The sequence below is a fragment of the Taeniopygia guttata genome, chromosome 2, assembly GCF_048771995.1.
Source record: "Taeniopygia guttata chromosome 2, bTaeGut7.mat, whole genome shotgun sequence".
Lineage (NCBI taxonomy): Eukaryota > Metazoa > Chordata > Aves > Passeriformes > Estrildidae > Taeniopygia > Taeniopygia guttata.
The window spans coordinates 109,254,108-109,271,540 of record NC_133026.1 but is presented as its reverse complement, the minus strand read 5'-3'; the positions used below and the strand labels follow the sequence as shown (position 1 = coordinate 109,271,540).

At 34.3% G+C, this 17,433-nt stretch overlaps 1 non-coding gene across 4 annotated transcripts in view; it reads left to right on the top strand.

Annotated features, from left to right (window-relative positions):
- The window catches only part of LOC116807766 (uncharacterized), a 74,273-nt gene that overhangs the window by 15,341 nt on the left and 41,499 nt on the right, over positions 1–17,433 (top strand). For 3 of the 4 annotated variants that reach the window (XR_012054121.1, XR_005979657.2, XR_012054120.1), the window contains exons 1-2: positions 10,020–12,702; positions 15,947–16,116. The exons of the other annotated variant lie outside the window; for it this stretch is intronic. This is a non-coding gene — a transcript (uncharacterized protein). Of the gene's footprint in view, positions 1–10,019; positions 12,703–15,946; positions 16,117–17,433 lie in introns of those variants that run through there. 4 annotated transcript variants of the gene reach the window in all.

The window sequence follows — 17,433 nt, the reverse complement described above, 5'->3', positions numbered from 1 at the left end:
ATTGCTTTTATTTCCTTTTGTCTCTGGACAGAAATTTTTCTTGTGGAAAGCCATAAAAGAGACTTTCTGATTTGGGACAGTGACCATTATTTAAATGTAACAGAAATATAGGCAGTACAGAAATATATCTGCACTTCATGCATCAAATATAGAAATACATAAATTTCCTGTACCAGTGAATATTTTAAATTACTTCCATATATGTAACAGCTCTAAAAATTAACAGGGACAGTGTTATTAACGGCAGCCTTTTTAAGAAACAAATTGAAGAACAAATATTACTAGTAAATTACAAGACCTACAAATGAAGATGTGATAGGTAATGCATTTTTTTCTGAATGCTCATGTAACTAGTAGAGCATTACTTTGTGTAGATATTGTTTTTGTAGGCTGTGACAACATTACAGAAGAGCTGTTCGGAGAAATGAAAAGATAAATTTGGAATGGAATATTTTGGGGACTTAATATCACTTTGGTGTTGAAGCAAAGATCGTCTACATCATCATCAGAATATAACTGACTATATCAAAGGAAAAGATTTCAATTTGACTTGTATTTTTAAATGCCATTTTGCTGGAAATATGAACACTGCATTTTTAGATTCTGATTTACAGTGACACTCTCTCCCCCTCCTTTACCCCCCCCAATTTACATTTTATTTGAAATTAAAATTTCAGATTTCAGATGTATTTAGCTTCCCTTTTTATTTCAGATAATTCCTTCAAACGCCAAACACCTCTTCCCAAGACTGCTGATCTTCCTGTAGACTGAACCTTCAGGATGCTTTGGAATTTTCACTTGTGCTTCAATGAAGTAGTTAAAAAATCAGATAATAAAATAGTGCATCTTAATGGAATTAAAATTCTAGGTAAACCACTAGAGAACTTCTGGAAAAAATATTTCCACTTTCAAAGTCGAATTAATATTAGCACTTTCTGAAAACTCATAAGTTTTACCAGATAATTCTATTTTACTCAAATCTATGACACCTTTTAAATAATCCATATCTACTGCAGTATTTTTTAAATGAAAGGTCCTCAGAGGATCTTGCAATGGAATCCAGAAAAGGAATTCTATTTGAAATATGGGGAAACTACAGCAGTGAGGGCATTTAAATTACTATAAAGAAATGAAACATTTCTTTTACCTGTAATGAGCTCTTACTTGGCAAGTTCACATGGCTTTCTTTTACCTTTGAAATAAACATATGTTGTTCTTACTTCTGAAAGTATCTAACATGCTTTACAAGTATTTAAAATAAGATAGTTGGTTAATAGTTTGCGTACTTAGACACACCAATATGAGTAAGAGATCCATTTTTTACTTTCTCTTTTGGTCTTTTATTACATACACTTCTAGATAATTTAGATAGTGACCATTCATGGCCATAAAAGTAAAAAAAAAAAAGTTCTTCTGCTGGTTGTTCACAATGTAGCAAAACCTTTTTGAATGCTTTCTCAAAATCCATTGCATATATATTATTTAGTTTTGTGCTCTCACTAGGTAATGTACCATGAAAATAGAAACGAATCGCAAAGCATGATTTTATTATTCAGTAATATCTGTGAAGATAATAATGTGAAATAAGAATGCCACTTTCTCCAAGTAAAACAAATATGAACAGATAGCATGCATTTTAGACTTATCTAAATCTTCAATGGATTAAAAATTCATTACATTCATTGCAGATTTTCAAAATTCAGAAAATGTCTCTTTCATTATTGGATTCCTTCAAACTTTTCCTATAAGTGAGATTTTAATAAGAATTCAAACTAAAAAATGTAATTACAGGTCTAAGAGCATCACTGCTGGGAGTATCTTGACTATTGTAATTTAATTACACATGTAATTTGATTATTTGCATTATCTAGGCAGCATGCTGATAGTTATAAAAGACAATTGCTTTCTCAAAATTCACCAAAAGTGTAAGCTGTTTAATATGCTTTCTTCTTGAAAACTAATCAAAACTACGAAATTTTGAGACCTAAGGACTTCTATGACACAACTTTTGAATGGCAGTTCTGACAGGGGAGATGCATATTTGAGTGTATCAATTGCAGTCTGAAACAACTGAAGAATATTATGACAGCAATTATTCTTTTTATCTATCCTAAAGTATTTTCCTTAAGATACATTTAAGCTATATTATAAATAATGAAGAATATTATAATTTGCCATATGCGAGAGATAAGATTAAAATTATTGGCAAGACTTCAGCTTCTAGACAGCTTCCAAGTGAATAAACACTTTTTGTTGCCAGGACCACACTTTGGGAGGCATTTATATTTGCTGTTTAGCTCATTGTTAAGTGTATTGTAAATTTTATTTTAAGAAGTGTAAAAGCATCTGAAATTTACGCCACTGCCTTCTGCTCCTCTTATTATTATTTAGTGTATAAATATTGTTATGGTTTAACCCCTGCTGGGAACTAAGTACCAGGCAGCCACTCGCTGTGTATAATTATGGTAATCTAAGATATATTCAGGAGCCTCTCCGGGCTCAGTATTATCTTATAGGGGTGCATAGTTAAGGAAGAGATCCTAGGGGAAATAAAAAAAAAGAAGAAAAGAAGGGAAACAATATGTATGTTCTCCTGCATATATTGTAATGAGGTCCTCTAGGTTAAAAAATTTGTTTACAGGTTATGCATTCTTTTTGTGTTTAGAGGTGTGTATATGTTAATTCACACATTAGTCTCAACTAAGGCCTGTGGAATGTTTTGTCTTTGTCCAGGGTGAGCTTTGTGTGCCTTTTCAGATAAAGATTAATGAGCTACATTGCTGCAAAATAAGAATTTTAAAAAAGGAAATTATGACACTGAGTCAATGCAACAGGTAGTGGTTTCCCTAATGGGAAATTCCTAGTTAAGAGTGCTGACATTCACGTGTTAATGTACATGTTCTGGATTCTGTAGAAACACAGATCCATATTTTATGATTTCTTATGCATAGATGTATTTCTTGGGAAGAAATTCTCAGTTGGTTTCAGTCAATGTTTTTTTTTGCTTGTTTTTCAAAAATTGATTCTTATGTCATTCTTAAATCTTTCAGAATTTTCCAATCCATAACTTACTTTTAAATTAATATAAAGTCAAACACAGTTTTACAAACAGTATTATATTCTTCCACACAGTGATACATTTCCATATCTATTATTAATGCCTTGCTTGCTACCCTCTACTTCAAATTACTTCCTGTGTATCATGCCTGTAGCCTGTGTTTTGTGTGCATTATCTTCACCTGCTTCACTTTATTTTCTTGCTCAGAGCTGAGTGGAGTATTTTTCTTTTTAAATTCATAGCAGCAGCTTCTAAGTTAGCAACGGCTCTGTCACAAAAATTTGCATCTCTCACCTCATAATGGTTGGAAGACAATGTCTCTCTCCCTGTACCATGTATTTTGATACCAGATAGGATCTTTATCAGCTGTTCAAGGCAAACCTACGTGACTCAAGTGAGAAACTCTATTGCTTTAGTGATGGTTTCTTTTAAATTTATAGCAATCATAAAGAAATTGGTTACCTCGAAAGAGATATATAGGTATCACTGGAATCCCTGCTACAGTTAGAGAATGGAACAGAGACAGCATTTATATATGTAGACAAGCAGACTCTGGAAAAAAGTACCTGATGGTCACAGAACTTGCATTTTAACACACGACATGTTGCAGTTTTGTGACAGGGCACGATAACAATCATGTACAGGGATATTAGTTTAGGCAGCCAACACACCATTTTTAAGCATAATATTTGGCTTTCCAGCATTGTCATAGCGGCAGCATGTTCTAAAGAGAGTTTCATGAATAATTGAATATTTGCCTTCTCAGCCAAAGTGAAAAATGTATGTGGTGGGAATGAGTCATAAAGAACCAAATTCGTGGCTTTTTACACTAGGAGGAAAAAAAATTATGCTAAATTAAACATATTGTTTGTACTGTAACATAACTTTTTTTTCCTGGCAGTTGAAAGAAAAGAAAAGCTTATCAACATCCATGTACAGCTGACTGCTCCCATTCAGTAACCCAGTAATGAAGCAGGCAACCCAGGTGCAAGAAACCAATACCTACTCGTTCTCTGACTTACATGTGCAATTCCTTGAGGGATTAAAACTATGCCTCGCCAAATTTAACTCAAATACTTCAGCATTTCACACAGAATCACAGCATAGTTGAGGTTGGAAGGGATTTCTGGAGGTCATCTGGTCCTACCCCCTGCTTAATACAGGGTATATTATGTACTAATACAGCATTTTTGACACCATGACAAAAAAAAAAAAAAGAGGTCTCTAACGTGCCAGAAAAATCTTCTCCCTCCAGTTTTCATCTGAAGCTCTTATCCAGTGCTAGAGTACCAATCTGAAGTGGTGTGTTTTGATTGCATCTGACTATTTTTTTTCCGTTATGAATGTGATCTGAATAATTGTATCACACCATTATAAAATTTGCAAATACATTTCACTGAATACTCTATAAGATTCAATTAAAAAATCCTTCAACAAAATCTCTGTTTCATGCTTTTCCATGGACTTTTATAAAATAGTCTTGGCTGCTTAGTCTTCTCTCCAATAATGAGTCTCCTTTGGGGGCTATTCAATTTTTGCCCTGAAATGTAATTGCAAAAACTGGGAGTGGGGCAGTAGTACGTCCTGCAGTACATTTAATTTTCTCCCACCCTATATATTACATGATGAGCTTTAAATGTGATCCATGAAGAACTTAAACTTTCCTCCATCACCCTAGGAGTTTCTCAAGTAGCAGAGTGGGGAACTCATTATGCTAAATACAATTAATTTTACACTACTTGATTAGTAGAAAGCAGATGTTATGAAGTGAATCTGGGACACACATTCTATTTTCCCACATAAGACAATACTGGATTATTAAAATATTGCATAAAGGCTGAAAACGTAAAAACTCTTTCAAAGGAAACCTCAGGATATGGTTATATTCTGAAAATGTACCTAACGAAAATTGTGCACTGCTAAACAAATAAATTTTCTCCTTGAATCTGCTGAAACATTTGTAGTACATTTAACGAGCAATTGAGGCAGGGTGTAAACTTTATATGTTCTACCTAGCATTCCAGGACTTTCTTGCAGTTTATACATTACCAGAATTTGTGTTATTTATTGGTTTAAGCCATGCAAAATTTGTGTTAAGTCAGTTACACTCCCATATACATAAGTAAAGCCACAACTTGGACATCTAATAATTTATTTGTGCTGAAGTATGAAAAGGAAGAAAAAAATGAAGAGAATAAAAATTGCATTATTTTAGTAACACTCTGATCGAAGGCAACTTGGGACTGGGCTACTCTATTCCATTTTTTGAGATGCCGACCAGAGAGGTGGCACAGGAGAAGTGTGAACTCAGGTGCTGAAATTTTGAATTGTAGGTTATTTTAGGCGCCTCATTCTAAGTGAAAGCATTAAGTTCCTAGTTAGCAGCTAGGTATGGAAATGCTGCTATGGATCCTGGCCTGGTGCTTCTTCTGATGTGGCTTAACATCCCTCCAATATTTGATCTTTCTTCTCCTTCATTATTTGAGAAGATTCATGTTTGATCTTGTAATTTTTTTTTTTTGTCATTCATGTACAAATTTCTCTCTTGAGTTGCAGAAGGGAAGATTAAAGAAGCAAACCCTGAAGTTCAATATCACAATTCAGCATTCAGTGCTACAAGCTCAGCTTCTTGCAGCTTCTGTTTGTAGTGTATGCTTTGTGTGTAGACTGGGAAAAAAGGCACAATTGTTCCTACATTTTCAGATTTTCCCGTACAGACCATCTGCACTTCCTTTATGGACTGATCTAGCATATATTTTACTGTCAATAACAAAAGGGGGAAAAGCCGGTTCAGAAGAGTGCTACAGAGGAGTAAAATAATCTATATTTTAGCATATGGTATGCTTTTTTAATATTCTCTATTGTGTCATTTTACATTCTCTGGACTGTGAGATAAATCTGCAAAAAATGCACAAAACAGCAACATCTAGTAAACGTTCAGGATTTCTTAGTTCTGTTAAAGTCTTAGTTGTTCTTTAATGAGGGTGAAAGGTTATAAGGAAGGTCTAAAGAGACATTCACTGGAAGTACTTAGCTGGTAATGTGCTAACTAGGAGCTGAGGATCTATATGGGTTTTTGAAATCTTTTATACGCTTATAAATCCACAATTGCAAAATTTTTAAATGTCCCTTAATATACCTGTACGTGATCAAAATGTTATGTGTTCTGTCCTGCTTCTTTTCAGCAACTTTTAAAACATAACTTGTAGTGTTTAACTGCAAGAATAATCTTAATGCTATTCTAAGAAAAAAAAGGCACCAGATAATGCTTTTTATGAGATTAATGAATATATTATTCACTCTTGAAGCTGTATTCCCATTTATTAATAAATTATGCAGCTAACTACAAAGACACTCAAATTCTGGATAAATCCAGTTTTTACTAACAACCTCTAAAATTTCAGAAGTATCAGCTGGCAGTTATCAAAATGATTTTTTTTCCTAATTTGTTTGAGAAATCTAAAACTGAGGATGGCCACAGTACTATTATGATAGTGATCAGAGGATTAGACAATATGTTCTTTGTTTCACAATGGTTACCAAGATCAGTTACTACTCCACTAGATCAAGCACAGTAATGATGAAACTAGTCATATATTTATGACTCAAAAGAGTGACTTTTATTGTTTCAAGAGTAGTTTCTTTTTTCCTTGGAAAAGCACAGAAGAAAGCAAAAACTGTTTTGCAAAATAAGAAGCAATTAATCAAAATATGAGAAATATGCGCAACAGTTTGAGGATATGAAATCCTGAATTTAGTCTGGGAAAGTAAAAATACAGTATCTATCACCTTTATTTATCTCCTTTCTTCAGTCTTGGCAAAGGTTAAAATTGTGGTTTCAAAGCCTGTAAAATATCAGAACATGGATTCATTCTCCAGGTAACTGCTGTCCCACAGTTTCCTGGGGTACCAAAGATTTTTTTGTTGTTCTCTATAAGAGGCTAGTTATTTTGAGATATTTACCAAATTTCAACATTATTGGAGAGGTAGGTGTGGTTTTAACTGCTTTTCAAGTTGCCTCCCTATTTACCAGGAGGAGCTGGCATTGGAAACACCATTGTTAGAACTGGCTTTGAAGTTGGTGTCTGTTTTACAGGCTCCTTTGTTCAGTGATACCTGCTGCAAATGTTGAACCTACAACATAGTACAAGGGATTAATGGTGCCACTGGCACCCCTGATGGAGCCTGTCAGAGGGATGAAGAAAATGTGTAGCTGCTACTGCCATTCTTTCCAGATGCTGTCACAATAGCACTTAGATTTGCTTCATAGCATAACTTAGATGTTTACTAAAAATAATTTTAGTTACAATAACACATCTATGATTTTTTATCCCTTTGATATGTAAATGGACATGATAGTAGTAGTGCACAGAAACTGGATAATATTCCTTGATGTTTGTGAACCATTTGTGTCTGGTATTTCAGCAGTCACCCAGATACTGAGATGTTGCCAGGACAACAGAATGCAGATATAGTTAGTCTTCGTATTATATATATATGTATATAGATAGATAGATAGAGAGAGAGAGAGAGAGAGAGAGATTTAATAAACTGGAGACTTTAAAACTCACTGCTTTTGTGTGATTACTTTATAAGTACCACATCTTGTCTTCACCAAGATGATACTCAGGAAATAAAAGGAAATTAAAGACTTCATCACCCCTCTTTCTTTTTTCTTATTCAGTACATACAGGCCGAAGTCAAATATACTAGAATTCACATATGGTCTACACAAAGAAGTGATGAGAAGAACACAGAATATATAAGAAAGTGATCTTTGAATTTTTGGACTGTCCCCTCAAAGTCTTTGGTTTTCTGGTATGGTACAAGGTGTTGAAAGTGGAAGCAAAGGGCAATCTAGGAGTAAATACAAGTGAGGCACCTTCTGCCTGTCTCTTAATTTTAACCTATCTTTAAAGTAAAGAAGGCTGGAAGGCTGAGCATATACTTCTCATGAGGGAACCAGATTTAATTGAGTGTCATTTAAGCCTTCAGTGAGTCCTAGTCTCTTCTTAAACTTGTGTGAGAAAGCTTTTTACATAATGCAATAATTTCCAGGACTGCTTTTTAATAATCAGAACTGGCAGCAACCATGGGAACTCTTTTGGAGCAGGTTTATTAGTAACTAATAATGTATATACGAAGAATTAAAGAGGCAAAGATTGGCTTTATTCTCTAGAATAAAGAGAATAACTGCACCATCCCAAACTGGATGATGCAGTACTGTTTGCCATTATAAATTTTCATTGCACAATCAATTTTAGCAGCAAAGTTCTAACTGGAAACATTAAAAATCAAGGTGATTTCAGGGCATTAGCCTTGCAAGCACTGGAAATTGGAAAGCATTGATCAGGCAGAAGTGGGGCATGGAGCTGATTGAGAATTTCCTCAGATCTGAGGATGGTTTGATTGGGTTGGTTGTTTCTCTGTTATTTGCAGCAGCTGTGAGATATCTCATTAAAAACAGTGATTATTTCAAATAATATGAACTTTCATTAAAAATCACCCCATTCCAACCCCCTTTCCATGGCCAGGGACACCTTCCACGAGACCAGTTTTCTCAGAGCCCAGTCTAACCCAGACTTGAACACTGCCAGGGATGGGCTCCTGGGTGCAGTGCCTGTAGGCTTGTCTGAGTGCCTCATCAGAACATAGCCTGAGCAGAAATTCCTTCTTGTGTTTCTGTATTGATCATATTGAGACGTACATTGAAAGTTGAGGGGCTGGTTATGATCTCAAAAGAAATGTGATTGTTTTTGGACTTGGTCATGTACTTTCAAACTGCCCTGATTAGAAAACTGAGTGCTTTTTGCTGAATGAGAGCCTTTAATTTGAGTATGCTTATGGCAATTGAGAGATTGGCTAAGGTTTTAGTGGTATTTGATTTGTAGACCTCTGTAGCAATACTCCTGCAGTTGCAGCGTGACTGCCTCTGTGACTCTGCCACTGTCATGTACAAAATTGATACCTGTGTCTCCTCAGCCTGCTTCCTTACTGAGGGACTCTCAACTTTTGTAAATACCATCATCTTTTCAGATTATACAGCCTCTGTGTGATTAGAGTTTGCCTGACTTTAAGGCATAGTATTAAGATATAGATATGATAGTCAGCATTGTGTATATATTTATATATATATCTATATATATCTCATATATATATGCCTTTTTGTAAAGAACTTTCAGATGGAGCTTAATAAAATGAGGGCATGGTAGTAGTAACTGCACTCTAGGTGACTGTCTCAGGTTTGATATTTTGCATAATAGGACAGGTAGGTCTGAAACTACTGATGTGAAGACAGAATAAGGGAAGGCCTTGTGAAGGGTGGTGTTAGATTTTAGGCTATCTGTATACCTCTAAAAGGGCTTTGTACTGGCTTAACTCCCATCAAGAAAAGTAAAAACCCTAAGGATTATGCCAGTCTGTTCCTATGGATAAGAAATTAAAACTTTCTCTAGCAAAAAATGGATGTTTATATGAACTTTTAATTGTGTACATAGTGAACTACTATGTATTTGAGAACAAATCTGGGATAAAAAAAAAATTTATATAGAGAATGAATCTAGCAAAAAGTCTCTCATATTATTTTTGCTCAAATATGTAGCAAAATTTTGTATAAAGTTTCAAAAATTTATTTCTCAGTTAATTTTACTGTGTGGGGTTTTTTTTCTAGCTTTGTTTGAAAATTCAAGTTAAATTGCTAAGTTGTGGGGCACAAACTCCCAGTAAAGGTAATGAGCACACTTCCTATAGAACATTTTTTATGATTTAGGATGTCTCACTTTGGACAATGGTGAGAAAGAACTTGCTTGAGTGAGCAGTGAGCAGCAGCTGCAGTTAGCTTGGGAATATTACTGGTTTTTTATCTAACATTTCTTCTCTACTCTTTTTTTCTTCTTTTTTTTTTTTTTTTTTCTTTTTTCTTTTTTAATTTTCCTGTCATGGACAGCTTTGTCTCATAGCAGCAATTTTTATGGTTGTGAGCATGGCAGGTACAAGAAGGTACTCTCAATGTAGCTATATTCAGTTATGTAAGTTAGTCTTTCCTTTAATACTGAATCCTTATAAAAATGGTGTCCGAGACTACATAATTTAAAAATATTTTTCTATTATTTTTCTTTTTAAACAAGTCTTTTCTTTTTAAACAAGTCTTCTTTATAACATCAAGACTTAACTAGCTGCTAAGATGTGGGCAGTGCCACAAAGTACATCTTACTCCAACTGAACAAGAATATGCTTATAGTTACTCAGCACCCGATTTGAAGTTTGGCAAGATCTCCTCAAGTTAGAGAACACACTGATGTAATTTCACATTATTTAGTGGTGTGTTGTGTTCCCTTTTCTTATTTTAAATAGATTGCATTATTCTGCGAATTTTTCAACTAATTTTGTTTCTCTAATCTTTGCAAGTGAACTATTTATATAATATTCATAATGGCTAAAATTACTATTTAACTTCAAGCCCCTCTGAAACATAAAGTAATAAAATAATACATACAGCTTAAAATGAGAAATCAAATAGGGATGGATCAGCATTTTAAAATGTTCCTTTCTTCTTTTTTTCTTTTCTTTTTTTTTCTTTGAAAGAACACAGAACCAGCAAAGCAATATCTTATGCATGTCACTGAAGAACAATGAAATAATGCTGACTGCAAGCACTTACTGCATGATTCTTTCCCAGTTTGGACACAAAGTCTTGGTGGAGGGGAGCTGCAAGCATTCTGAAGGACAGGATCATTTTGAATGTGAAATGATCTACAGAAGTCAGAGAATAGGGTATAAATCAGGAAGAAAAAGCACTAACTGTTATCTGTAAGCAGTAATAATGTACAGGTGACAGGAAAATGCTAGATAAAGTATGAAAATGCCTGTAAGTTGACAAGCTAACCATGTCATGGTGTTGGGGTAGAAACAAGAGCTTTATCAGGATATGAAACCAAAAGCATTACCCACTCTTCTTAGGTGAGGTATCAGCTGGAAGGCTGTGGACTCCTTAGGGTTTATGTCTGGATCTGGGCCAGCTGGGGAGAATTTGGAGAAGGAGACCAGGAAAAAAGTTGGAAAGCATAATCTCTGGGGTAGGAGGGTGTGTGTGCAAAAACTTAGAAGAATTTGATCTATTTGATGTAGAGAAGGAAAGCAACAGCAGTTCTCAGATCCTTAGGAAGTTTTTACACAATGAATGCAATCTGTTATTTTCTGTGTCCACACGGATGTGACAAGGAGAGTATGTTATAAATTAGGCTGGCTAACTGATGACAAAGGTGGTTAAAAACCTTGGTGTAAGTTTGCCTGGACAACTGGTAGAAACTGTCAGTAAAAGATATTAGAACAGATTTGATATGCATCTGTCAGAAATGGTTAAGATTTAGTTGAAATTATATTAGATCTTTCAATCCACTGAAGCATAATTTTTGAAATATTGTCTATTTTAACATTCTTCTACACTTCTGTTATCACTAAAGGGAAAATAATTTTTCAACCTAGTTTGACCCCTTCTGCTGTCATGGAATTCTGTAAATATTTAGTTGAGTAATTCATTTAGTTTTTACTCTTACAGATGCTCTGACACTTTTACTTGTATTGTCCCATTCCAGTTTTGGCACATAGGCTTTGTCAGTCTTCTTCATTTTCCCTTTATCTCTCGTTTACTTTGTCACCTTTGTATCTTTGTATTTACTCTGTGTAATTTGTTTTCTAGCTTTGCTTGCAAGCACCTTTCATTCCTTGAATGCACTATCCCACCTACTTTTCTTTACTATTGCCAGCACCCCATGCTTTGTTCTCTCACTTGTTTTTGTCTTTTTTCCTATATTTTTCTTTTGTTTTTAGTATGTACGAGATCTGATCTTTTTGTCTTTTACCTGTATATATTCTAGTGATGAAATAGTAAAGTTTAAGATCCTAACAAAATACAGTTTGATGGAAAGGTAATGAAACAAATGGCAGCAGTCACTGTAGGGACCCACCAAGTAAAGAGGGCGTGGGGTTTTTTGTATATCTAAGAAAACAAAGTGTATGCTGTCACTATACGGTCTGCCAGTGCCTGTTCTCTGGTAGCTTTTGTCTCTTCCACCCTGATTTGACAGATGGCTAGGAATCTCCAACATGTTAAATTCATCCAAGTTGCGTGAAAATTGGCAGGCCCAAATGATTTCCTTATCTGAAAGGAAGAAGTTCTAAATTAGCCCTGTACATATTCTGTAGGGCAGCAGTCAGCTGACTGACTGATTGATTGTCTTGAGCAGCCAGCCAAAACAGACCCATGCACATGCCCAGAAGGGAGTAGCAGGGGAAGCTAGGTTGGTCAGACTCAGTGACACTAGGCTCAGTGACACTGGGCTTCTGTGAGGAAATATTGCATGTGCATCTCTGGAAAACCAGGCTTCACTGATTCTAATGGTCATTGGGATGTTAGAAAATCTTTTTAGCATTATTTCTCTGTTATTTGCAGCAGCTGTGAGATATCTCATTAAAAGCAGTGATTATTTCAAATAATATGAACTTTCATTCATCTGTCCATTATTCTTGATTTTTTTTTTTTTTTTTTGACAACCTGTTGTATCCTTCAAAATTCGTGAGGATCAATTCCACAATTTCTTGAAAACCTTGGCCAATCCATGCCAGGAAGAGTCTGAGGAGAAAAGGTAAACTGCAAATTATATTGTTGGTACTTCAAATTAGAAGAATTACACTGTGTGCTAAGCAAATTCTTGGACTTCTACTTTGCATTTCTTTGTGGCAATGCTTTATATGATCTCAGGATTTCATTCAATGTATGAGATGGCTTGATAAAAAAGAAACTCCTGAGCTTCCAAGACTTAAAGGTTTCAAACAGAGATGATCTGTGCTGAGGCTAATTATGATTTATTTGTCTCTGTTCTGTATTACCAAACTTTTTCTGAAATTAGGCTTGTTTGTATTTCTGAAAATTAAACTGAAAGGTACTGATGTTAATAAACTTGATAAGCATAAAGTAGCGGTGGAACAACAAAATCAGTACTAAATTATTGAGCAAACAAAGCTAGAGAAGGAAAAGGATGAAAGAATTCTAGTTCTGAAGTGAAAACATGGAAATTCCCCTGTCCTACCGTTCATTTGTCCCATGGAGTTATGGAATTGTTTAGGGTTGAGGATTTTATGAGACATTTAAGATTCATTCTGGGAGCTGATAAGGAAGTGGAAAGGAATTTGTAGATAACTCATAGGCTGGCTGAATTGACTTAATTTGTTCCTGCTGAATGCATGTTTTTTAATGCTGCTGAGAAAATTATGCTATTGTAAGTCAGTGTCAGCATGCCTAGAGTGCTTTTTCCTTTTCTACTATTTCTTGAAACTAAAGACACACATAAATTTATCCTTATTCAATGTGAACCTCATTGCAAATGATAAAAACAGAATAAGTGTATCCCAGACTGTTGGGTGTGTTTATTTTTGATAAAGTTTCTATAGCTCTTCCTGGATGTTTGGCTAATAACATATTTGTTATTCTAAAATAATAATTTGAATTTAATGACTACAACAGAACTGGCTTAATTATCAACATAAAAAGATAACTTAAACAGTACTTAGCTAATGGTTTAATAGAATGCAAGAAAATATACTCTAATTATAAAAAAAAAGCAAATGAGTGAATTAAACAAGAATATGTTGTGTTATGTCTATTAATACTTGATCTCATTTTTTGTTTCTTCATTACTCTATTTTTAAAAAATTGAGTTAAGAAGTGTCTTCATTTCTAATGCTCAGAATAAGAGATGTGATTTGTATGAACATATGCAGCAATTATGCCAAAACTAAATTTCTTCAGTTCTGTGGTTACTATGGTAACAAAAATTCACTGTATTTCATTTAGACATATACAATAGAATAGAAGATGGCAGATTTAAGATTTAATAATATTTTTTAAAATATTGTGGGACACTACGTGAAATTTTATTTATGTGTAAAGGGATAGATCAAATAACTATTACATGCTTAGTAGCATGAACATTGGTACTAAGCATATTTAAAACATACTTGGGTGATTCTTCTGGTAATAGCAGCTTGGATATTCGTTTTTAACAATTGCATCACTTGTTTTTGCTTGAGCATGTAGTTTGCTCTTGCTACTATCAGGTATCTTTGATCTCACAAGAATAAGGAAGAGTTTGGTTTCTGGTCTTGAAGTGTATGAGGAGGGACACTGAAGCAGAAGATTAGGTAGCATCTTTAGTCAGAGATAGTTATGTTTTAGGTGAACCAAAGGCACAGAATGTGCTCTCAGTCTTAAGGTATTTATTTTCTCAGTACAACTTGGTAGAAGTATAATTCCTCTTTTCCAATTTAAGACATAATAGTGGAACTCAAGAATATATAGAGAAAGAAAAGTGGGACATTTGTGACTATGGCACAGAATACCTGGATTTAGTACCCGTATATATTATAAATTTCCTCTGTACTTGATTTTCAGCCTATGTCATTGTCTGCAGGTTGGTTTTTTTTAGAATTGACAATTGCACTAAGGTAGGTGGAAGAAGAATAAGTATTAAGTTTATTTGAAGTGCAGGTTGTCTAGCTGGAAAGAGCCACAATACTAGTGGAATACTGAGAAAAAAATCAAATTTATTTTGATGCAGAACTCTTTCAGGTATTTGCATGATAGCAGTGAGATGTCAGCTGTAATATTTTTAGTTTTGTATATCATTAGATGTTCGTGAGAGTACATTATTTAATCTTCCTTGCTTAAAGCTTAGAGTAGCTAGTAAGGGACTAGTTCTTGGGATCTTGTTCCTGCAAGAGGAAGAAAGCACAATTTTGCCTAGTCCTTTGTTGATTTTCATACTAATTCTAATAGTTTTCTTACATTTGATGGCTTATCTTAACCTCTACAAAATTCAACATGGAGGCTTGTTTTCAAGTGGGAGACCAGACTATCACCATAACAGATTTTAATGCTTAAAATTGCTACTTAATTGCTTAATTGCTACTTAAAAAACGCAAATTACTGTTGTAGAATATCTGCACCAAATGTAGTTTGAGGCATGAATTTCAGGTAGATTAACCCTCTTCTGTGTATTCTGGAGTAAACTTGGCCTGCATTTCAATGTTTAAAAGGATTCACTGAATCACTTTAGGACAGGCAAAATTGTGCAATAAATTCTAGGAAGCTAAAATCAAAAGGTAAAATATGTTCATTTTCAGAAAGTGAACATTTGGAGGTCAGGAAATAATAAAGTAGGGATTATTCATGGAATGTTAACTACTTTTAACTATGATTAGTTTATCACTTCTATTTAGGCAGACTGAATTTTGTGGAAGGACAAAAAATTTGAACACAATGGCATAGTCACAGTGAAGGAAGAACCAATGAAAACATTTTCAACAAATATTAAGCCATACTAACTGTTCTTATGAGGCAGACTATCTCAATCTTCACTTAGTTTACTTTATGGTGAACTAGGCTTCTGGTGAAGACGTATGGGAATTGATGGGATAAAGATTCTTTATAGAATAACCTTTTTATTAAGCATGTTTATGAATATCCCAAGTCTCTGCTTTGGGAATGTCATTTATGATTGAAGAATAGTAGTACTAGCTTTGTTAAGTGGATAATATCTGGATGCTGTTCTCTTTCACTGGAAAAATTTTTATTACAGATTTTGCTTTTAACAAAAATTTTTGGTTTCTCATCCTTCTGTTTGAGATGTTGGTATTGTGAATTAATTTTAGCTGCTGAATTATTATTTCTGTTACATTGAAGTACCAAGAAAGTAATTTTAATGTTGTATGTGTTTGCTCTAGTTATATTTATATTTAATAATACAGACAAGGTAAAAAGATTTTGAAAAATATATAAATGTGTGTATCTGACGAAAGATTCACAACTCCTTTTTTGCTTCTTTGTTACAGAGTTGCGTGGAATGACTTGAAAGTTATACTGTAGTAAAATGATTAAAGTACTTATTATACTCCTTGGAGTGAAAATGCCGGAATTCTGTGCAGAATAAAAATTCCCTAAGGTCAGAGCTACATGCTACAAAAGGAGCACTAACTCACTGGATTTTTCATATTTTTTATGTGTAAGACAATATCTTTTTTTTTGTTTGTATTTTGTTAGCTACAGCTGTGAACAGAAATAGTGTAATATTTATATATATTGAGGCTAAGATTGTCAGCAGATATGAATTGAGCTGTGTGTTGACTAATTATTTTTTCATTCCTCATTGAAATTATATTATTGTCATCAGTGGTGGGTTTGTCCAATATCTTTTTTCTCAGTGTATTGTTTTTCACAGTGGAATCCACCATTGTGTTTTGTAACTGATTGCTCATCAGGAAAGTGATATTCTTGCCTTTTTCTTAACAGATGCTTGCATATCAGGTAATAGCTGTTCATACCTTGTCCGGATATATTACTGGCTCTATAATGAGCAACAAATGGAAACTGTTATCTTAAGCTTTTCTTCTGGATTTCATACTTTCATATGTAGTATATCTCTCATTTTTCCTCCTTTCTCTAGAGCTGTTCTGTCTGTCAGTACTTTTTTTTCTCTTTTACTAAGAATTTCAGATTCTTTTGCACTCTTTGTTGGAGCTAGTGTGGTCCATCTGGTCTGACTGTCAGGATGAGCCTTTAGGAGATTCTAATTTCACTTTGCTGAGTCCAAGAAGCTGACATCCTGTCACAAATACAGTTAAAAATTCCTGCTTAACAAACCAGTGCATTTCTTTCAACAGCACTGAATCCTGCCATTGAAAATAATTGATACATAAAATTTAAAAAGCCACCAAACTTGAAACAAAGTTATTAATGTGCAGATAACATGCAAAAGTGACTCATATCATTCATTTTCCATAATTCCTGGGGAGAGTTGTATAGTAGAAAATGAAGTGACTTGAAGCATTGTTATATGTATTATAAATTTATTTCAAAAATACCTTTTCCATAGCTTTAGTTGGAAAGGTATTTAAATTTCTTGGTATTGCCCGGAGCCTCCCAGCCAGTTAGCTTGTTATGGCAACAGAACAATGATGCTGTCTGCATTGCAGTGTGTGGGAGTGAGAGTCAAAGGTCAGACATGGACTCAGCATTTCTTCTGGCAAGCTTGGCACACGCACATTCCTCTAGCATTTCTTTAGAACAGGCTTGAGTTTGAGTTTGGTGGATCAATAAACTGAGGTGTGAAGAATGTGAAGTGCAAATTTTTGAGCTTGCTCTGACCATCTAATTGGCAACTATTTTCTATTTCAGAGAGCTGGGAATAAGCATACTTCTATTTTTCCATAGTATTACTTAAAATCCTTAATCTAGCTGTATTTTTTCCCTAGTATTTTGTGTTTATGAAGATTGTAGTATAGATGTGGAGTATTTTTGCTTTTTTACTAGTCATTTTTTG